This window comes from Callithrix jacchus, chromosome 10, assembly GCF_049354715.1.
Source record: "Callithrix jacchus isolate 240 chromosome 10, calJac240_pri, whole genome shotgun sequence".
NCBI classification, from domain to species: domain Eukaryota; kingdom Metazoa; phylum Chordata; class Mammalia; order Primates; family Cebidae; genus Callithrix; species Callithrix jacchus.
In genome coordinates this window covers 21,758,005-21,781,232 of record NC_133511.1, presented here as the reverse complement: position 1 = coordinate 21,781,232, position 23,228 = coordinate 21,758,005, and the positions used below count along the sequence as shown (strand labels likewise).

The following is a 23,228-nucleotide window of genomic DNA, read 5'->3' as shown; positions in this document are numbered from 1 at the left end:
AAAAAGCCCTGATTTTTAGGGATTTGATATGTTAGATTTTATGTGGCTGGGCTTGCTGCAGGGGAGACAACCATATATTCTGCAGTGGTTTTACCTAAAATTGTTTTTACCTTGAAATAGCTCTAGAGGAGTATAGATGCTGCCTCACTGGAGCCGATAATGAATATAAATCTTCATATTTCTCTTTCTGTCCCCTCCCATTTTAGAATCAGGGGAAAAAGAGAAAAAAGAAACCTAGCCAAAAAAATGTTAAGGTGTGACTTTGGCTTTTTTACCAACAGATGTTGCTTGTCATTCTGTTGTTGTTAAGCAGGCACCAGATTGGACCAAGCAAGTGTGTGTGTGTGTGTGTGTGTGTGTGTGTGTGTGTGAAAAAGTATTAGAAGGTTGATGGAGGGCTGGACAGTAAAATAACCAGATCAATTTTTGGGAAAAGTTGAGAGTGAGAAGTAAGTAAAATAGTTGAATGCTTTTTTTTCTTTCCCAACTTCCATTTAGTGAAGACTATATAAAATCATCTTCTAGTCTTCTCATCTTCCAAACAAAGAGAGAAATGTGGAAATCAATAGACATGGAGAGTCCTAGGTGGAGAAACACCAACCTGCTAGGGTGAAATGCAGAGAGAGAGGGGTGTGTGGCTTTTCTTCTGAGTGGACCTGCACTCAGAGTGAGGCAAAGGTCTTTCTGCTTCAGCTGTACATCATTTCTTGGGTTTGAAGGTTGCTTCTTTTTATAAGTATCATTGTGGACATTCCAGACTCCTCTATAACTTTTCCAGAACAAGACTCTATTGTCATGCAGTCAAAACCCTAAAGAATATTCAGTGTTTACATATCATGTGTCTTTTTTCTTGCGGGATTCAATCTTCAAGTCTTCCCAAGCCATTCTATCCATGCACTTTCTCATCTAATTGTGATATACTTTCTCAAGAGCAAAACATAGCTTTGAATAGAAAATATTAAAGTTGGCTGGCATCTAGGAAGCATTTATGTAGCATACAGTTAACTTCTGTTTAAGAGATGACAGTCATCTGATTTTTAAAAATACATGTCTGATGTTTGTATGTCAGAATCAAGGTCTTATTATTTTTTCATATTTCAATTCCCCTTCCCTGCTTTATTAGCAAAATAGCTAGAAAGGAAGTTGTAGGCTGGCATCATTGTTTGCGTTTTAAAAAATGAAGAAAAATTGTCATCCTGAGCAAACTTACTCCTTTCAAAAGTGAAAGTAGTATCCCTTAGCCAGCGCACACGGAAAAACTTCTTATTGGCAAAGTCTCTCTTTTGTTTCATCTAGTTTTCAAAAGTGAATTTGCCTTCAATTTCTCACTCTCAAATAGTTGATTTCTGTTATATGTCTGTTTTAAGTGAACATTAAGTGGGTTTAACATTTTGTTAATTGCAGAAAAATAAGCTCACTCTTCAAGTAATCTGAGAGTGTCTTTTGTTTTCATCCAATGTATCTTCTATTATACCATTTTCCATGTCTTTTCTCTTTAGTTGACCTGTACACACTTGCATTTATCATTTACATAAAATATTTTTTAATGTGGGAAGGGTGTGGTGGGGGGAAGATTATAAATCTAAGTCAGTCTTCAGTGTTCCCTTTGCGTGAAAGAAACATGAAAAGAATGACATTACTTTGCCGGTCTCCTCTCTCCCTACGCCCTTCTGGTCAATTTTTCCTGGTGAAAAAAAAAAAAATGAGTTCTACCTAAGCTAGCTGGCTTTGGTGCCAAAAGCCTCTGCGTCATATCCTTGAGAGCTGCTCCCATTCTGTGGTCTGATATCCTCATGGCAATGTCACAGGTGGATAAAACGTGGCATGACGATTGGCACCAATGAATTACTCTTGGAGTAGTAGCAATTGCTGGATGTGCCTCTTTTGTTGAGGTGATTGAATCCTTTGGCAAAAGCTAATGACTGCAAAGGACGAGAGAAAAGATCAGAAAAGCTGAAAAGCTATAGGAGACCAAACAGTAGTGTCTCCCCTGCTTCAGGGGACACCCATGTCAGAGTGAACGCCAAAGGTTAGATTTGAGCAAGCTTGCTTGCTTTCCCTTTTTCTTTCTTTCTTTCTTTCTTTCTTTCTTTCTTTCTTTCTTTCTTTCTTTCTTCTTTCTTTCTTTCTTCAGATCCACTGAGATCCTCCTTCCTTCCTTCTTTCCTTCCTTCCTTCCTTCTTTCTTCCTCTCTTTCTTTCTTTCTCTTTCTTTCGTTCTAGCTTCTTTCCTTTCTTTGTCTTCCTTCCTTGTTTCTGTCTTATTCTTTCTATTGTTTTTTTCTCTTCCTTCCTTCTCTTTTTCTTTCTTTCCTTTTCTTTATTTTTCTTCATTATCTTGCTCTTTCTTTTCTTTCTCTGTCTCTGGCTCTTTTTCTTTTCTCTCACTCTGCCTCTCTTTTCTCTCTCTCCCCCCTTCTCTTTCTCTCTCCCTCTCTCTCTCTTTCTTTCTTTCTTTCTTTCTTTCTTTCTTTCTTTCTTTCTTTCTTTCTTTCTTTCTTTCTTCTTCTCTCCTTCCTTCCTTCTTCCTCCTATCCTTCTCATATAAAAAATTGTCTGGTCAAATTGTCCCATCTCTTTGGGACAAAGGAGATCCACTGAGATTTTTTATAGGATCTACATCTTTAAGAAGGAAGGGGGATAGAGGGCAGGAAATCTTTCTGTTGGTGTCATTCTGCTGACATCACCATGGATTCAGTGTTCAATCCACAGCCAGGCAAAACTCAAATAAATTTTCCTCTTTACAAGCAGCTGCACTGTGAGTTTGCCTTCCATTAGTGAAGGAACAATGAAGGAAAGGCAAACTCTGCGTCCAAAAACATGGCCAATGAAAAGACACTGGAACGGAAGCCAGGTATCCTGCTGTGGTGCGGTGTAGACTCATGAGTCCACCACAGTCAGGTATTTGCTTCTTTTTAACAGCCCTATCAGCAGAAAGAAATGACTCCCGAATCGTTTCACAGTAAAAAATTTTAAATGATGCCTTAGTGGTGCTGCATTACGCCAGCTACTCACTGCCCAATTCCTTGATTACACCTTAAAGTATTCTTAACTATAGATAGCCTATCTCTTAATCATGTTTAGCCAGTGAGTGGTTTGGTATAAAACATTTGTACAAAAATTTGGGCGTATTCCAAGACTCCACATTCCTATTTGATCGTTTTTCTGGTAAAATTGTTCTCGAGGTCCACGGGAGCCAGGGGAATTCCAGGAAAAATGTGAAGTTACTTATTTGTAGAACGTATTTATTATGTGTAGTTCTGGAAATAAGTAAACATAACGGTCCGTGACGTTTCTCTAGAAATACTTTTATTTCAGTTTTTGTTTTTCTTATACTCTTGTTCTAGTGTTACTTTCAACTTTACAAGAGAATTGGGTGGCAAAAGAAACCAACTGAAAAACAAGTAAAAATTCTTAAACCATTTTAAAATATTTTAAATGTCTTATTTTCCAGACGCAGGTGGATGCTGTGAAGATAATAGCCTAGCAAGATGGAAACAGGTTTAAAATTTTACATAAGAAGTGACCTTTTTCAGGTAATGATGTTTTTCTGTAATTTTCCCAAACCTTTCATTTCCTCAAGAATTGCAAATTTTTACGGCATGCTTGAATGATTTAATTAAATGAAGAATAACCACATTTTAAACTTAATTTTTTACCCAGTTTTATAATTTTCATAGCCAGTGAGTAAAACAGCCATGGCATTCAACTGTATTGAGTTTGGAAAAAATTTTTAAATTTATTACTGAACAGCACTTGGTTTTTTGGATCTGAAAATTAAGCCATAGAGCTACAACTAATTCTCAGTTTTGCCAAACTTCACAGCACCCACCAGCAGGCTCTGAGCAATCATAACATGCATTTGAAACTAGCAGGCACTGCCCCTTAACTCTGTTGCTATCTTGGGCATTTGATTTTAAAAATGTAAGTATTACAGGATTGGCTCTAAAAAGCCTACCATGTGTTCTGAATTCCTGGAAGATAGAGCTTATATAAACTGCATAATAACAATATTGATTTTTAAATTTTAGTCCTAGAGTGGTAGTACTGTATGGCACTTTATGAAACTATTCCCATGCATATTTAGGGAGTAGGATTTGATCTTAGCTTTCACGATACAGGCAGTTTCCTTTTAGTGTCATTGAAGGGCTTTTTACCACCTAAAAATGTTTAATAACATAAATTATATATTTGCTTTATAAGTTACATTACTCTGCTTTTGTCATTGTTTATCAGCATTAACCCCTCTTTTCCAACTTGTTAATATTACTAAGAGAGCCCCAAGAATCTTGCTTAATGAAGCAAGCCAAAATTTCTTCTGGAAAAATACCTATTTTCCTCCTGAACACAAAGAAGGTTCTTAAGGGTTGTATTCAATTAATACTTTAGGAAGAATATCTACTCCCAAGCAAACCGTCCCTTTAATAGGTCAGTATTTGATTTTCTTCTCTCTCTCTCTCTCTCTCTTTTTTTTTCTGCAGCCTAGGTATCTTCTGGTGGCTCTTTTATTTTCTAAAATTGAAACTTGGGATTGTTTGCAGGTTAACACTATAAACCATTTGAAATGAAACACTTCTCTCTGTTCTATATTTGCCAAGGAAAGGGAGAGCTGCCCCCAACTGAAAAGCAGCATTGAGCTCCTTTCTATGGAGATCTAGAGTGCCATGCAAATTTATGAAAGTGGTGCTATTTGAGTGTCTCAGTGTACCACTTTGATAGATCTTAGTCTATTGCTAACAAATATTGTATCGTTTTAATAAGCGTGATGGTAACAGTTCGTTCTCATTTCTCTGAGACCTTGGGCTTATTCTGTTCCATTATAATAGGAGCTCCTACACCCCCTACATTCCAGCAATATTTAACAGCCTTCAAAGTGCCCATCCTCAAATACCTCTAGCCCCATGCCTTTGTTAGAGAGACGGAAGGAAAAGAAGCAGCTCAGGGCTTATTTAAAAATCTTTTATTTTAGAAAGGAAATGTACATTTTAAAATAAAATAAATTAAGTAAAGACCATCTGGGGGTGACTGATTTGGATACTACTTACTTCCACTTGCTATTGTTGTTTCTTCAGATCTGAAAATTAAGCCAGAGAGCTACAACTAAATTCTGTTTTGCCAACCTTCGCAGCACCAGCAGGCTCTGAGCAATTGTACCACAGCTCACTTGTGATGAGTCAGGGAGACAACAAAGTATCTATGAATGGTTGTCTCAGTTTCTGTTCATCGCACTGTTGGTTTCCTGTTCTCTTGATTTCATGTTTTAGGTTGCATACATGAGGGCCTTCTCTTTTCTCTGAATAATTTCTCAATTCATCTCTGCCTTTTTTTGTTATTAGTAGGGCCTCATTTCATCTCCCAGATTCTTCTTTTTTTTTTTTTTTGAGACAAAGTCTCGCTCTGTCTGGGCTGGAGTGCAGTGGCACAATCTTGGCTCATTGCAACCCTGCCTCCAGGCTCAAGCAACTCTTGTGCCTCAGCCTTCCAGAGTAGCTGGGATTACAGGCACACACCACCATGCCCAGCTAATTTTTTTGTATTTTTAGTAGAGACAGGGTTTCACCCTGTTGGTAAGGCTGGTCTCGAACTCCTGACCTCAAGTAATCTGCCCACCTCGGCCTCCCAAAGTGCTGGGATTACAGTCATGAGCCACTGGTGCCTGGCCCCTGGTTCTTGAGAAAGGAGTGAGTGAATGTCCATTTGTTGGGGCAAATGAGATAATTATTTTGAGAGCCAGGATCTATAATTATAGCTAACAAAAGTTAAAAAGTCTCTTTTTAAGTCATGTAAAGGAATGGAGTCATATGTGTTACCAAACTTCTAGGACATGGAATTATTTCACTTTCTATCGTGTGTCCCTGAAGTGTTTATGATTACGACGACTGTCTTTAATACAATTCACAAAGCCCCCATTAATAAAAATGTATTGTCTTGGATCTTTCCTTCTTATATGTAGAACATTGGCTTTGCAAAAAAAAAAAAAATGTTATGTTGACAAATGAAATCATTTTAGAAGAAGATCTCTGAAGCAGATTCATCCCTGTACACTCAAACAGTTTTGTGGGGAGAACAATGATGTCATTTCTTTCATGGCTCAAATTTTGTAAAGTATACCCAAATTTGCTCATTGTTGGTGTTTGAGTCAATAGTAAGTGTCGGGGTGGGAACACAAATGCAAACTTTTCCTGAAGATGGATCTTAATATAGCTGAAAATCTCCTCTAGAGTGGTTTTCAAAAAAGTATGCCTACAAATCTGTTGGTAGTACTTGCTAAGTTTATTCCAGTTGTTTTCCAGAATGCAAATGAGAAAATGAAAGTTTCACCATCATTTTAAATGTAATGACAGGTATTTAAAGGAATGAACACCTTGATTTGAACATGGGTTCTCATGTGTTCTTTCTCTCTGCCTACAACTTAAAGAATTTTCTTTATTCTGCTGGTTTGCCATGTTGATATAACTTTGCCCAGGTTGTGTGTTCAGTGGTGAATAAATGAGACTTTCATATGTAAACAGTAAAATGAGAAGGTTTAACTAAAGTCCATTGGATCTCTGGAAAAAGTGGAAAACAAGGGAGGCATGTTGGGGAGAACATAGAAGATGTTGCCTAACTTTTGCTTTTGTGAGAGCAAGATCAAGTCCTTTCTATTTCTGGCATAAAACAATGGAATGGTAGACTCTTTTGTTGGATTAATGGTTTTAACCTTTCATTTTCAGACATGTCACACCCCCAAACGAGAGAAGATACTGAGGCCTGTTGCCACAAACCCGTAGATCCGAACTTGTGGTGTTAATGTGCACAAGCTTGTGTCTATAGGTATGTGTCTGTTAGGCAATCTCACAGACCTCGGGCTATGCCTATATGCCAGTCAATATCCCTTCAAGTTATTTCATTCTCCCACTCTTCCCCTTAGTTTCCTTACTGATAAAAATGGAAAAGGGGGCTGATGTGGAGGAAAGAGATCTTTTGCCCTGAAATGAATGAGGTTCCTCAATGATTAATTAACAGGCTTGCCCTCAATTCCCATACCTCTTATAACTGGTCTCAGCTGTCAAATTAGAAGGCTGGGCTTGCAGGTGAGGCAGCAAGAATTTGAGTGTTTGGGACAACTTACTGTTGAGTGATGAGTAAATAGACAAACAAGCGTTTGTTTTGTTTTCTGTAAGCCTCATTATTTTCAAAGTTATTATGATATATTCCGGGACTTGGCAAACATGTTTACACAACCAGTTTCACCTTGATTTGAGTTTTTGAGTTCTCCTTTGTTCCAATTCTTCTTCCCCCATTTCCCCAATAATTTTGCTTAAGAAGATAAGGCCTGATAAATCAGAATGGATGTGTTTAACTGCTTAACTAGTTATACTTCTGTAAATGCCCAGTGGTGTAAGAAGGACTTTTTATAAAAAGAAATCTCCAGTTTAGGTCCAAATTCATGTTTGGCTGGAGTTGTTTTATAAGTCTTTATCCTGTTAGAAGGCTGGAATGAAAATAATTTTATCCCCTTGCCTCTTAAATGTCACCATTGTGCCAGATTTGAAAAGCTAAACTGACCACAGATCAAAGAAAAACTGGCTATATTTGTCTCATTCCAACAACGTGAGCTGAGGAATCTGTAAACAGAACCCAGGGTGAAAAGTTGATCAGATTTGGGTGACTCCAAAACTTTTGCATTCCCTTTTGGTAAAACATAGTGCCAGAAATTCCCTTAAGATGTGTGTGTGTGTGTGTGTGTGTGTGTGTGTCTGTGTGTGTGTGTGTGTGTGTGTGTGTGTGTATGTGTGGCCTCTTCTAACAAAAAAAGTCAACATAAAGTAGTTGGTGGGTTAACATTAGAAAAAAGTTTGAAATTCAAAAGGATAAATTTTGTCTCCTCTTGAGACCTACTCAGGAGTAACTAAAACTCTTTCATTTGCCCAGTGTATAGAAATGAGATTTTGTATTTCTGAATTAGGACAGCCTAGATACACCTAACATATGTATAAAGGGTAGAATTTGGAACTCTGTAATTGCTAGACCAAGAGGACATTGTTTTCATGCATTTCCTTTGAATTTCCTTTGTGTAGCATTGAGGAGACTTGTCTATAGTGCTCAACTTCCTGCTTGCGGAGAAAGCATTGCTTTTATTATGGAATGATGGCATATTACAACCAAAAGTGAAAGACTGTCTTCATTGGTGTGTGTTATATAAATTGTTTGCCTAAGACCTTTAGCTATCCAATAAGCCACCAATTTGCTTGGTCAGTTTTATAGGCCTCTTTGAAGTGGTTAACTTGGATTGAATAAACTGCTAATAAATTAAAACTGTACCTCCACTAGATAAATGCTTGTTTGATAATGGCAAAATCACATCTCTACTCATCACTTTAACCTGCTGTTGAGTGTACTACCATGAGATTAATGATGGAGTTCATGGATCCATGGGGATCCTGAGCTCCCGATATTCTCTGTACAGGAACAATACTGGGACTGCAAAATGGCCAGTAGGTGACTGCCAGATTACTTCTTTTAAGGAGGTTTTTTAAAAAATACTTTCCCCCAAGAGAAAAGATTTTATAGAGCAGTTGGCCCTTTCAAAGTTTCTAAAGGCTTCAAACTTTGATTCATATGGTTAGAAAATATTCTAGTGGAAAGCCCAAAGCCCCTGGACTTTGGCCACAAGAAACAGGATATTAAATATTTTACATGATGATGAAACTCAGTATTTCTTCCTCCTTTCACGTTCATGAATAAATGGTTCTGTAGACATTAATACTCCTTTGGGGCTCCCTCAGAGTATACCAAATATCCTACAGGAACCATGCAGAAAGTAGAATAATTTCAGGATTTCCCCAGAAAGGCTTGCAAAAAAATATTCCAACAGCTATCATTGCATAGAGGAAATAGAATGGGTATAAAGCAAACTAGTTTTATTAAATTTCTCAAATCATCACTATCAAAATATATTTAAGATGTGATTGAGGACATGGTTTAGATTGTTTTTTTTAAAACAGAAAAAAAAAACTTACTTTAAGAAATGCATTTGATAAAGCAACTCACCCTGCGTCATCAGAGTTTGGGGAGGGAGAAGCTGAGATTTATCTTGAGAAGTTTTCTTATTTATATTTCAAAATTAATAGAAATATTTCTTTACGCGGGACAAATGGTATGTGTGTGATAGAATTAATTTTGAATTTTAAACTAGTATGACTCCTTGTTTCTCCAATGTGCTTACCAATCATTCCTCAACATTTGTTGAGGAATCCTTATCTGTTTGACGATAGTATTTAATCCCATCAAATGTCACCTGGACTCTCCAATTAAGATTTGTAAAGCGTCTATTGCCTGTAATAGCACTGAAGTTGTACCGAGAAGTCGATGTGAATGACTCAGTATTTCTCCCTTCAAAGATATTCAAAGATTTATTAAAACCTAACGTGGTAGTTAATAAAGTATAGTTGGGAAAAGGCTACTTTTTACACTTGGCATAGCCATAAAGCTAGAAAAATGATGATTCCTTCATTCCCTGATTCATTCAACAAACCTTTATAAATGTTTACTTTGTGTTCAGCGCTTTGCTAAAGGACAAAGATACAACTCTGGCTTCAAAAACTAATTATCTGATCAGGGGCCCCTTTGAAGAATTGCATGTCAGCCATACAGACCCAGGTTTTAATGAATCCCATGTTTTAATCATAACATTTGTCCAACTTCCACTTGCTTAATCAAATATAGAGTATGTTTACTAATGGGGTGCCTCTGCTTCTTCCTAATCTCAGACACTCATAGCATTGTTTGAGGTTCACCCTCACTTCGTTTGGAGGATGGCTGCCGGCAGCACTTAAAACCTTGATGCTTGATAGCATGAGAGTCTGTTTACACATGTTCAGAGAACCTATGGAAGATTTTTTTATAGTTAATAAGTACAATAGATTGTCTCTACCTAAAGATACAGCACTGTTGTTCTCCTATAAATACTACTTATTTTATTTTTCATTTGCACTTTTCAATGAGACTTTTTATGACATCATTCCATATCATAATTGCATGTTGTTATTACATGCCTACAAATATTTACACTAATTATGTAATGAGCCATAATTGCACTAATACATGATAATGGGCTAAAATCAGTGTAAAGAAACAAGGAAATTCACAACCAAAAGAGCAGAGTATTGAAAACCATTAGTATTCTAAGAGCAGCATCTTTATGTCTTTGACCCCCAGAATAAGAATGTGCATAGGAAAAGATCAATTTTTCCATTTCTGGGTATTTAAAAGCCCCCTGAACTGTGTGTTGTGGCTGATTGACTAGCACTCTAGCACAGGAAGCTTATCCTCTCTTTATTGTGCCTTCCTTTGTCAACTCTTACTGGCCTTCCCCTGCTTTGTGTCCCATTCATAAGAGTTATATACTGTGATTGTCTTTACAGAGTTAGGCACAGTGTCACTGCAAAGTGAACAAAAAATTTAAATTAAGAGGAAGGAAAATGAATTATATTTTCTTTCTGTGTCCCAGTGAATGTTAAATCTACATAAATGAGCATCTAGTAGCAGAAGACTAGGAAATACACCTTGAGTTTCCATGGGCAATCCAGGATTTAAGGTGAAACCAGCCAGGTTGAATTCAGCCATTCTATGATTAATTTTTACCCCTCTGGAATCTTGATAGCAAATCCATCTTACTATGAGTGAAATTTTAATATAAGTGGAAGAACAAAGGATTGGACATAAAAATAAAAACTATCATTCCTTAAAGTTCATTTATACTCCCATTTATCCATTTATGCATATATTCTTTTCATTTGACAAACATTTTTTAAAAACTTCTACATGTGACAGATCCTAGCCATTGCAGATAATGCCAGATTGGCAAAGGTGAATTATGTGGCCCCATTTTCACATAGCTTGGGGTTCAGTGAATAAGATAAACAGATTATAATACAATGATGTGAGAGTTAAAGCATAAATGCGTATATGAAATTATGAGCTAATCAGAAGAAGAACTCTTTGAAATGAGGCTTGAAGGATGAATGAGAGTTTTCTTGATAAAACTGACCTCCCAGTCTTTCCCCTAAACTAGGTAGCCTTGATCTAACAGAGGCAGGCCCCCTCCCCGCAAAATAAAAAAGCAGTTTCATCCCATCAAAGCTGCACAAGGACATAGGGTTGGAAACATTGGGGGAAAAATCATCCTTCTCCAGGCAAGTGGAATAGCATGAAGAAACATCAGTGCTATGGCACTTGAATCTGTCTTTTTTTTTTTTTTTTGAGACAGAGTCTCACTCTGTCACCAGGCTGAAGTGCAGTGGCATGATCTCAGCTCACTGCAACCTCAATCTCCTGGGTTCAAGAGATTCTCCTGCCTCAGCCTCCACAGTATCTGGGACTAAAGGCACGTGCCACCATGCCCAGCTAATTTTGGTATTTTTAGTAGCAATGGGATTTCGCCATGTTGGCCAGGATGTCCTCAATCTCCTGACCTCATGATCTGCCCACCTTGGCCTCCCAAAGTGTTGGGATTACAGGCATGAGCCATCACTTCCAGACTGAATCTATCTTTTGAACACAATCAGTGCTGTAGAAATATCAGGCAGATTTTCAGTGTGCTCAGACGCACCTCCATCTCTATTTGCCTAGACTGACCTAGCTCCTTTGTAGCACAGCCTTTACTAGGCAAAACCAGAGTCCAGCTAAGCAATGAAGAGAGGTGGCTTCCAATAGACCACAGAGCAGTCCTTATGGAAAAATATAGACCTGACCAAAATTTAGTTTACATGGAGATAAGAGGTTGCTAAGCTAGTAAGAGTCTATCTCCTGCTCCAGCACCTTCCTGGGACTAAAGATACAGGAAAGATCCAGTTTAAAATTATAAGGCGGGCAGATCACAAGGTCAGGAATTTGAGACCAGCCTGGCCAACATGGTGAAACCCTGTCTCTACTAAAAACAAAATTTAGCTGAGCGTGGTGGTGCATGCCTGTAATCCCAGCTACTCGAGAGGCTAAGGCAGGAGAATCACTTTAACCTGGGAGGCAGAGGATGCAGTGAGCCAAGTGCATGGCACTGTACTCCAGCCTGGGTGACAAAGCGAGACCCTGACTTGGGAAAAAATATTACAAGTGCGAACAAGGAAAGAGAGAGACACATTTTGTTGGTTGTCAAATAGACTGTTGGGGACAGACTTAGGAAAAAAATGCTCAAACAGTCAACTCTGGAAAAAGGAGCACTTTCTAAATTTGAGAATTTTGTAAAATACATGATAAATATTGCTGGGTGGATGTTCAATATAGCTTCTGTGGTATTTCTTAATCTATATTTTGCTCAGAATCGTGTTTTCTGCCTTTTCACTGTGTTTTGGTTTAAGCCATTTCTTCTTGTTATCAATCCTTTACTGATTCCAGTTTTTCAGTTTTACCAGAGAAACATTTGCTTTTCTTATCCTTTTTTTAATTGCTTCGATATTCTACTTTTCTATTTCGTCAGCAGATATTAGAGGGCTTTACATTGTTAAGAATCACCATTATGTAACATTGCTATAATTTCCATGCACAAATAGTTCAAGAAGGCCAATCCCAAGTATTGGCTCCCTTCCTGTTTGCATAGTAATCTCAAGCCAAGGTTTTTGTGTTATCTCTTCTATCATCAGATTCTTTGTTGTGTGATCTCTTCTGAATGGCCCAAATAGTTGACAGCATGAAGAATCATTATAAGACTAACATGTCATTTCCTTACTTAAGAAACGGTCATTTTCCAGCCATTGTGATTGCATGTTCCCAGGTTGAGGTAGTAGGTTGTATAGTTTAGAATTACATCAAGGGAGATAACTGTACAGCCTCCTAGCTTTCCTTGGGTCTTGCACAAAACAACATGGTGAGAATGATCATGATTCCTCCAGGTCTTTTCTCCCTATGAAAGGTAAGATTGGGTACAATTATTTCACCGGTATTTTAGAATTCAACTTTTGTTTAATTCTTGTACCCATGTTGTATTTTCATATTCTGTTTCTTTGGGTTAGATTTTGGTTTAAGCAAAATGTGAGACTTTGAGGGATTCAGTATATCAGTTGTCCATTGTCACAAAAATGCCGCGTGATAAACAACACAAAGCCTCAGTGGCATACAATAAACGCATATTTAGCTCATGAGTCTGTGTATCTGTGATTTACATTGGGCAGGTTTTCTGGTCTTGGCTGGCTCATTTCTTTTGGCTGTCAGCTCTAAGATAGGGCCACTAGATTGACCAGGGCAGCTCATTTCTGTGTCAGGTGTCATATCTGACAACAGATTTAGTTCTAGCACATTCTTATGGCAAAGGCAGAGGAATAAGAACAAGGACAAGCCAAATGACGTAAGGATCTTGGAAGCTTCTGCCTGCTTTGTGTTTGCTAATATCTCATTGGTCAAAGGAAGCCACATGGCCAGTCCTGAAGCCAGAGTGGGCACTTCTAGAAAGTTTCATGGCAAAGAACATGAACTCAGGAAGGCATTACAAACTGAGGCCATTTTTTTTTTTTTTTTTTTTTTTGCAATTGTATTGCACTTTCTTAGATATCATCAAGTTAATAAGAATTTTGTACTCTCCACTCAAGGAAGTTTTCAAGATAAAGAGCCATGTTTTGGAATTTGTAGTTTGGATTTTAGGCTAAGTTAGTCTTTAAATGCAATTTTATATCCCTGTTATTGAGATATGCTCTGGCCGACCTCTGTGAAAACCTCTGTGGAAAAATGCCAAGAGATTGGAACACTAATAATGTAGAGGTTGATCATCCCAAGGCATAAACTTGGTAACTTTGTAGTAATAACCAATGTCATGAACAACACACATTTTACCCGTCTTAGACTGAAATCGCACAGTCTACCAAGAGCATATGAACAGCTCAAATCCAGGTCTGTCAATTAGGATGGAGTTAGTTGTTCCATGTCTGGATACTTTTCAGTAGAAAATGCATATGGGTAGTCAGAAGGTACTTAATGAGGCTATTTAGTCCATTTTATTTTTTTCTGGTAGTTTAATATACAAAATATGTCAAAGGAAATGGTTATGCCATCTGTAGGGATAGTATCTATTTCTCTCTCTCTCTCTCTCTCTCTCAGCCACCTCAAAGAAAAGATGAAATCCCTGTGTCAGGATTTTTATTTCATGTTCAAATATTTTTACGGTGAATTACAGTGATTGCCATGTTACTAAGAGGTCAAGAATAACTAGCCGCACATTATAATGAAGCACAGCTGAAGGTTTGGTATTACTTTCAAGCCACCCTGAAACTCTGCAGCAAAACTAGGAGCAAGACTCAAAGGCTCCTGTGCTGTCTTTATTTCTTAGCTCATTCTTCCATTCTTTAGAAGGGAGTATGCCTTGCTTTAGAAGATGCTGTCATTACTTTGTGACATTTATTATGAGTTTAACATTAAACATACTTATTACCTGTATCTGTGTTGGATGAGTTTGTGTGTTAAACATCTGTAGCCACTTGACACAGATAAGGACCTACTTAGTACTGTTTATACATTTATAAAGCTTCTTTTTAAAAAAAATCAAGTTATCTTTCTCTACAAAACAATAAGATCCTCTTCTTTTCAGTGGGATAAATTTGGGTGGGTTTACATATCCATGATTCCAAAAAATAAGCTAGTCTTTGGGATGCCCTGCTTCTGAAGACAAAGTATCCTTACTAAGATTGAATTTCTACTGACTTTAGAAATAAGGTTGTATCTACCAGAGTTTAAATAATGCCTTATATGCTTTTAGAATGGCTATAGTGTCTAGGAGCTCATAATGTTGTGATTTTTAGCCAAGAACTCATAGTGGAACAAAGAGTTTGAGAACTGCAAGAAAAATAAATAATGTTGGAGGCCACTTTAGACACTGATCTTAGTGTGAATTTCAGCAGTAGTGAAGGGTAAAGTATTTTCCAAAATAATGTATTCCTTGTCTTCATCTTTAGTGAGTATGTGTTCCATTTACTCAGGGAGACTTTTCACTGAATTTTATATCATGGATAGTCATTTTTAACCCTGTAAACTCCTACTACATCCTTAAGACAAATGGCCATAGTATCTACTTGGAATTAACCTTAGGGTTTAAGAAGGAAAAGAAACTTATGGCGGAATACACTTTTATACATCATCAAGAAATTATATCTCTATGGGTGGTACAAAAGATATTTTAATTTTTCAGCATCTGTTAATCCAGCTATTTTTCTGCTTCACTGATGAGCTTCAAAACACAGAAGTCTTGCTTCCATCTTGACCTTCTTCATCCAGCAAAGAATGTTTTGCTGACCCAATTTAAGGAGACTGATAATTTAGAATAGTGAGTTTATAAACTTTATTGAAGATGGTTCATCTGTGCTTCTTAATTAGCAGGTATCAGATTCTTTCCTACTTGGTTTATTAATAGAGCTACTGAAGCTAGCATGTAATATGCAACAAGCCCCCTTCTTATCCCAGAGATGTTTGCATTTCGAAAGACAGTCTTGTGAGGACAAACACTAGCCTTCTCTAAGTTGACTTTGGCATATTGTCTTCTCTGAGCTTTATGAAGATCTAGAAAAAATTAGTAAACCAAGTTTTTCTTAATTTAACCAATATATATTTTCTAAATATTTGGCATAAGTTCCAACTACAAATATAATAACAACCAACGTCACTGCTATTCTTTCTAACCAACCCTTCAGGGCAGGTAATGCTGTTAATGCATGGCACACACTCTAGGGTAGCAAGGTTTTACACAATCAAATGCTTCTTTACTCCAGAAGTCTTAAGGACGTAAGCTGAGGGTAGGAAACCTGAGGATGACTTCCCATCTTTAGATAAGTACATCAAGTTCTTCCCTTAACTGCACCTCACACAGCCTGTCTTTTTAATATATTTTAGTTCTTGTCATTAATGCAGAACCCCTTGATGCAGCACAAAACAGTTGCATTTTAGAAATAGGGATATTGTGACATTGGGCAGGGTTCTGTAGATCTTCCTAGTACAATGGTCATTCATTCAACAGAAGCATGCTTGAATATTGCATGTGAAGAGAATTCACCTGGGGACATGAGTATGTGAGTGCTGGTACCCAATCTGGTTCTGCCATAGTCAAATCATTTAAACTTTATGACTTCCACTGTTCAAATATGTAAACTCATGGAACAAAACTGAATAGTTTCTACAGGACCCATAATGAATATTCTGCAATCCTGGGATTGTCACTCAGCAATCTTTGATTTCAGGAGTAGACTCTTACTTCTTAGACTCCATATTCTCCTGTCCCATAGCATGGAATGGTATTTCCCCAATTCTATCTCAGCACCATCAAAGGGACATGAGCAGAATCGTAAGGAACATTTTCAGTAATGGTTACCACATCAAGCTACTACTGAAGGCCATATTAAGGCAATGGAAAAAGTAGCCTAAGAAGAAAGTAAATACTAATCCCCTTGTTCATTCTGTGGTTTGCCGATGCCTAAGGTAATAAAGAAAAGTAAATTAGTTTCTGCCAAGATAATGTCTATGATCAGACACTGAATATCATTTTGCAGTGTAGATTATCTCAGTGGTGAACAGGAGGGGAATGTGTCAAATTCACCACCTCCTTCCCTGGTTCCCATTTGTGCTCTTTCTGGACAAAAATTATGTGCTTCGTGCTCCACTGCCAACTGCAGTATGGAGCACATGAGAGCTTCTGTGGCCCTTCTCAACCCTTTTACATCAGTCACAGAACTCCCACTGTTCTGTGCTAATGCAAAATGCAATAACGTTTAGCATCAGGACATCTGTGAGTCAAGAGGTTAACGGAAAACACATCTCCCATTGTGTTCCTGCAGCTCTGATACTGTTAATGGCGAAAACACCATGGAGACAAATAGATCTCTCTTTATTCAGGAAGCTTTGAGTGAAGAGAAAGTATATATGACATCTTTACAGCATGAGAGCCTCTCTATATGGTGCATTAAGGAGGGTAGAGGAGGGAGAAGTTCACGTAACATCACGTTTAATATGGCTTGAGCCTTGTCTAGAAGATGAATTCTGTCTTCTTCATTTTCTTTCTGTTGCTTTAATAAATAGTTCCAGTTCTGGTAAGGGAAAATGAGATTTTAACCTCTCTAGATACAAATTCAGGAAAGAGAACTCTTTCAACAAGCACAGTAGAGACTTTATGGGGTATTTCCTAAAATGTGACCCAAATAAATGTTTGATAACATAGCCACCTCCTTCTTCCTTATCCTGCTTCTGTGCATCTTGCCTTTCTCTTCTGAGTGCTTCAGGTAGAACGAATGTGGATCAATATATTTGTGAAAGGAAACCAAGACAAAACAAATCAATACATTATGATTACACTGAGGTTTTTACTTGAAAATTACCTGATAGTAGACTGTGTGCTCAGTGTGGCCATCTGAAGATCATAGGCAAACACATTTTTGTGATCTTATTATCCATTCACTTATGAGGGTTTCTCGGGGGAATCTTAGTCAAGGTCACTTCATGTTCCTGTAAGACTTTAAAAAGAAATTTGTTTTATAGTTTATAAACTGTGATCGGAAGCTAAAATTAAGATGTCCCATTTCTTCAAGTTCTAAAGACTTCTCTCTCTGTGGTTAAAAAAAAATTCTGGGTCAAGAATTCATTTTCAGGGTCATCTGCTCAGTTCAGATCCACCAAATGATTATCACTTTTTAATGTTATATGTAGTCTTTGAAACATTTGAGGGATATAGATTATTGATTACTGCTAAATCCTGCTTTCAGATGACTGTGAGGGCTTTGGAGAGGGGAGTGGGGAAAGAGGAGTGGGACGTGCATTCAGCTTTTACATTGAACCAGAAACGTTTAGACATGTTTCCAAACCAGGCTGATCACTGCAATCCTAGTGCTCTAACTGTTGATTCAATTGCACCAAAGGCAGCCAAATTTCATGTATCAAAGTTCATCAAGTCCAGGAAAGAAAGACAGCAATTCCAGAATGACTCATTGTTTGATGAATAAGGCCTCAAGTGTTCTGTGATTGCCATTTTTAAATTTGAATAAAATGTATAGGATTCAAATCATAACTTGAATTCCAAATTGGGACAGATGACGCTCCACGGTGAGCCTGCAGTGTTAGAGCAACATGCTGCTCCTGCTCAGCTGCCAATAAGCAACTTCAAAACATAAGTGGAACATTCATGGTGTGCGTTCTAAATCCTCGAAGGGCCTAAGAGTCTTTTAATCTATTTGTAGCTTTTTATTATTGAATAACAAAGTGCTATTGATATACTGGAAGCAATATGCAAAACACACACTGAATGAAGCATAATCAAAGGATAATTTATCCCTAAAGAATGAAGAGAAAGGTACAAAATGAATTTATGGGAAGTAAACTTTTTTATCATTTGCCACGACCCAGAAGCAGAGTTTTCTGGTTAATCAATATAATTTTTAATAGAAATGCCGTGTATGAGTTACACAAATGACCAGTTTTTAAAATAAAGAATATATTCTTCTTAAAATTCAAACTGTTTTAAACACAATTTATCATTTCTTAAGATTTATAAGTTATTCTGAATCCTGTATGCTTCAAGGTCAGCAGTATAAAACCAAATTTATCCTGTATAATTAGTTGACACATAAAAGTACAAATTATAGACCTCACTTGACAGAATATTGGTTAAACTAGAGTTTACCATTTATGTTCTATGGCTTAAGTTGGAAGCTTATGTTAACATTGACTGATCTTATCTAATGGGAAAGTGCCAAAATGTTTTGCAAATAAAGCATGACTCTTAACCGATCCATCCAAATGTTTACTTCTGGATATAGCATGTACTTATCCTGTAAGCTTGGGTGGCTCTAAATTCATCCAGCTCTGTTGGCCATTCCCTGCCCTGCCAGATCTTTTCTCTACCCTTTTCCATCTGCCTCTATGCTCTCAGAGGCTCACCGTCATGCATTGCCTCAACAGTCTCTTTTGCCCACCAGCTTCTGAGTGTTTGGCCAAAGGGAGTCAACAGGGAGAGATCAGAGGGAAAGTGAAGAGAGAGGTTAGGGCCCTTAATCCCCCTGACTCACTCCCTGTAGGCCACAGAGAGGACCTGACTTTATTCCTTCCTGAGGGTGGCCATCTCTTAGAGTTTCAGCTCTCTCTCTGGCCTCTGATAAGGATGTAAAGACTTTCTGCTATTATTAGTCCTGGGACACTTCACCATTTCTTCTTGGTCTCTCTTAAGTCTGTCCAGTCTTTGCAAATTATCCTTTCATTAAACTTTCCTCAGTTTCTCCATCTACATTTGTGACATTTCTTGTCTAGACTCTGATTCACCATCTGAGGTCAGTGTAAACTAGATAACAGAAGTTAGTCATTCACTTTCTATCATGTGTGGGAGATGACGGATGGAGGAGTAGATATTTATTTTTCCTATCATACTGAAAGTTCTGGAAGGGCGGAGACCGTATCTAGTACTGCCTTTATAATTCCTTTCAAAACCTGGCAAAGGGCTTAGCTTACAGTGCATGCTCAGTGCACATGAAGAGTCTCTCTGAGTTCTGAAATCCTCAAATTTGTTATAGGCTTAAATAGAATATGAGCTCTTGACTTAGGTTATAGACTTTAAGAAGTCAAGGGCCACGTTACTTTTTTAACAGCATTTCTAATGGAATATAATCTCTCCTGATAAAACTATCATGCTGATGCTGGAATTCTAACTAAATAAAAATAGAAAATTTCCTTCCTGGGTTAGGTTGATTTGTGTTTAGCTGATAAGATATAATTCTACTTTAAATGTTTAGATCTCATTCTTCTACTTTTTGATTTTACGTTACCAGCTCAGCCCCTACTATTTGTTAGTTTTTCCAATTTCTGTATGTGTGTGTGACTTTCACCTCTTTGGGAATATTGACAATTTTGTGAATGTAATCACAGTAGGGGGAACATGTAAGGTGATCAAAGAGATAGGTATCTTCACTATTTTTTATTTTATTTATTTTATTTTAATTTTTGAGACGGAGTATCGCTCTTGTTGCCCAGGCTGGAGTGCAGTGGCATGATCTTGGCTCACTGCAACTTCCACTGCCAAGATTCAAGTGATTCTCCTGCCTCAGCCTCCCAAGTAGCTGGGATTACAGGCACCCGCCACCATGCCCAGGTAATTTTTGTATTTTTAGTAGAGACAGGGTTTCACCATCTTGGCCAGGCTGGTCTCGAACTCCTGACCTCAGGGGATCTGCCTGCCTCAGCCTCCCACAGTGCTCGAATTACAGGTGTGAGCTACCATCCCTGGCCTTTACTATTTCTTTCTTTCTTTTTTTTTTCTATATTAGAAATATAAATTTCTTTTTTTAAAAATACATTTTATTGTGTTTTAGGTTTGGGGGTACATGTGAAGAACATGCAGGATTGTTGCATAGGTACATACATGGCAATGTAGTTTGCTGCCTTCCTCCCCATTACCTATATCTGGCATTTCTTCCCATATTATCCCTTCTCAACCCCACCTCCTGCTGTCCCTCCCCTAGTTCCCTCGACAGACCCCAGTGTGTGATGCTCCCCTCCCTGTGTCCATGTGTTCTCATTGTTCAACACCTGCCAATGAGTGAGAACATGCGGTGTTTGATTTTTCATTCTTGTGTCAGTTTGCTGAGAATGATGATCTCCAGGTTCATCCATGTCCCTACAAAGGACACGAACTCCTCGTTTTTTATGGCTGCATAGTATTCCAAGGTATATATGTGCCACATTTTCACTGTCCAGTCTATCATCGATGGGCATTAAGGTTCATATTGCTGAGTCACTTTGACCCTAATGCCAAACTTCTGCATATTTTAAGTTTCAAGAATACTTCATATTTTATGTAATATGGAAAATGAAAATGGAAAATACTTTGGTTTATAAATCAGTAAGTTGTAATTGTATCATACTCATTTTCTACTCTGTACAAATTTGTATTTTAGCATCTAATTTCTCTGAAACTAGTGAAAGTAGGTTAAGAAAATCAGTGAGAAACAACTTGTCTTTTGACTTCCTTAATTGAAAGGAAACTGCCTGGCTGGTTCAAAGAGCAGATTCTTCACTGTTCACATTTTGCAGACAAGAGCATTTCTTTAACAAGTGGAGGCGGGTGGAACGTTGCCAGTTCAGATAAGTTAAACTTTGCATCTCCCTGATAAGTTGAATTGTTTCATGATAATTTTACTAGTCCACTTGGAAAGTGACTGAAGCACTATTAGATAAGCTAAAATGAAAAAAAGTATGGAAAATATTTTTGCCAACTGTTTCTTCTTGGCCTCTTGGCAAAGATCAATAGTTACGTTCCCTATCTAGGGACTATCTCTTGTGGGTCAGACCGGATGATCTCATAGGTCTTTATAATCTTTAAATACTGTGACTTTTCTCCCCAAGTGAACTACATAGTTTATTTACATAGAAACACACTCGCAGGCTTAAGGAAATGCAGTACGACGAATGTTAAGGAAAGTGAGCCAGGATGACTCAAGTGACCTTTTTTCCTAAATAGGTTAAGTAAATTGAAATCATAGACATTCTCTCTCGTTCCCCTCCAGCATGTCAATATGTAGATTTTAGATGTCAGAATTCCCCAGTAGTGAATTAGTTTTTCTGCCATCAGCGAATTACGAACACGTTGTCCCCAAACCTTTGTCGTACTTCAAGAAAGCTCTTAGATAGAGATTTGGTTTAATTTTTATTTTAATTTCACATTCTATTCCAGGCACATGGAAACTTAAAAATGTCGGGAATTATAGAAAAATAAAAATTGCTAGAAAAATACAAGCATGATAAATAAAGCATAATCACTGTGTATTTCAACTTTATTAAGAGTGTACTTTGGTGTTTTTTGTTTGTTTGTTTTGAGATGGAGTCTTGTGCCGTCATCCAGGCTGGAGTGCAGTGGCACCATCTTGGCTTACTGCAACCTCTGCCTCCAGGGTTCAAGCAATTCTCTTGCCTCAGCCTCCTGAGTAGCTGGGACTATAGGCGCCCACCACCACGCCTGGCTAATTTAAAAAATATTTTTAGTAGATGGCTCACGACTGTAATCCCAGCATTTTGGGAGGCTGAGGCAGGCAGATCACAAGGTCAAGAGATGGAGGACCATCCTGGCCAACATGGTGAAACACCGTCTCTACTAAAAATACAAAAAATAGCCAGGCATGGTGGCACGCGCCTGTGGTCCCAGCTACTCTGGAGGCTGAGGTGCAAGAATCGCTTGAACCCAGGAGACAGAGGTTGCAGTGAACCGAGGTTGCACCACTGCACCCCAGCCTGGCAACAGAGCAAGACTCTGTCTCAAAAAATATATATATTTTTAGAAGAGACTGAGTTTCACCATGTTGGCCAGGCTGGTCTCAAAACTCCTGACCTTGTGATCTATGCTTGGCCGTCTTGGCCAGCTGCCTTGGCCTCCCAAAGTGCTGGGATTATAGGCATGAGTCACCACACCCCCTCAGTTTATTATGAAAATACTGGGATTTCTCCCAGTGCCTCATTTGCCTGGATAAATGTAGCCCGTGGTACAAAACTATGTTCTTCGGCTGGGAGCAGTGGCCCACGTCTGTAATCCCAGCACTTTGGGGGGCCAAGACAGGTGCACCCCAGCCTGGGCCACAGAATGAGACTCCATTTCAAAAAAAAAAATTGCTTCCCCAAGACTGTTTGCAAAGACAACTCCTTTTAAAAATTTCAGTAGTTTTTGGACAACAGGTGGTTTCTGGTTACAAGGATAAGTTCTTTAGAGGTGATTTCTGAGATCCTGGTACATCTGTCACCTGAGCAGTGTACACCGTACCCAATGCGTGGCCCTTGATCCCTCACCTCCACTCCCACCCTCAAAGATGATTTTTTGAAGAATTCTTTTTTTCTCTCTGTTGTACAAGCATTTTAGGCTTTCCCCATGAGGTAATACTTTGAATGGCCTATGTGTGACCAAAATCAAAACTATTTTTATTGTTGCTGTTGATTAAATTTTTAAATTGAATCTCCTTTATACTTGTCCTTTGGCTTCTTACAAGTAAATATAAGGACAGTCAAAAGATCTTGCTTCCAGAGGGCTTAGGGCTTCTCAGCTAATGACTTGCTTAACTCTTGCAGAGCGGTTAAAAGAGTGTAGCTAAGTTGTACCTATGAAGAAGGCATAGATAATCCATATTGTCTACAGATTGTGTTTCTAAGGTAATGTAGGATAAACTTCAGGCCGCTCTTTATTTTCAGAAGAGGTGTCTGGATGCTGGTGTGTTCTGATGAGAATGGTGGTAGCAGGGAAGTCTGTCTGAGGCTTG

General features: G+C 38.1%; 1 long non-coding RNA gene across 28 annotated transcripts in view; it reads left to right on the top strand.

Annotated features, from left to right (window-relative positions):
• LOC108593745 (uncharacterized) overlaps positions 1-23,228 on the top strand; it is a 363,338-nt gene that overhangs the window by 292,676 nt on the left and 47,434 nt on the right. For 16 of the 28 annotated variants that reach the window (XR_013523113.1, XR_013523096.1, XR_013523106.1 and 13 more), the window contains one exon: positions 3,455-3,536. This is a non-coding gene — a long non-coding RNA (uncharacterized LOC108593745). Of the gene's footprint in view, positions 1-3,454; positions 21,707-23,228 lie in introns of those variants that run through there. The other 12 variants (XR_013523107.1, XR_013523102.1, XR_013523103.1 and 9 more) reach the window with 1 other exon arrangement.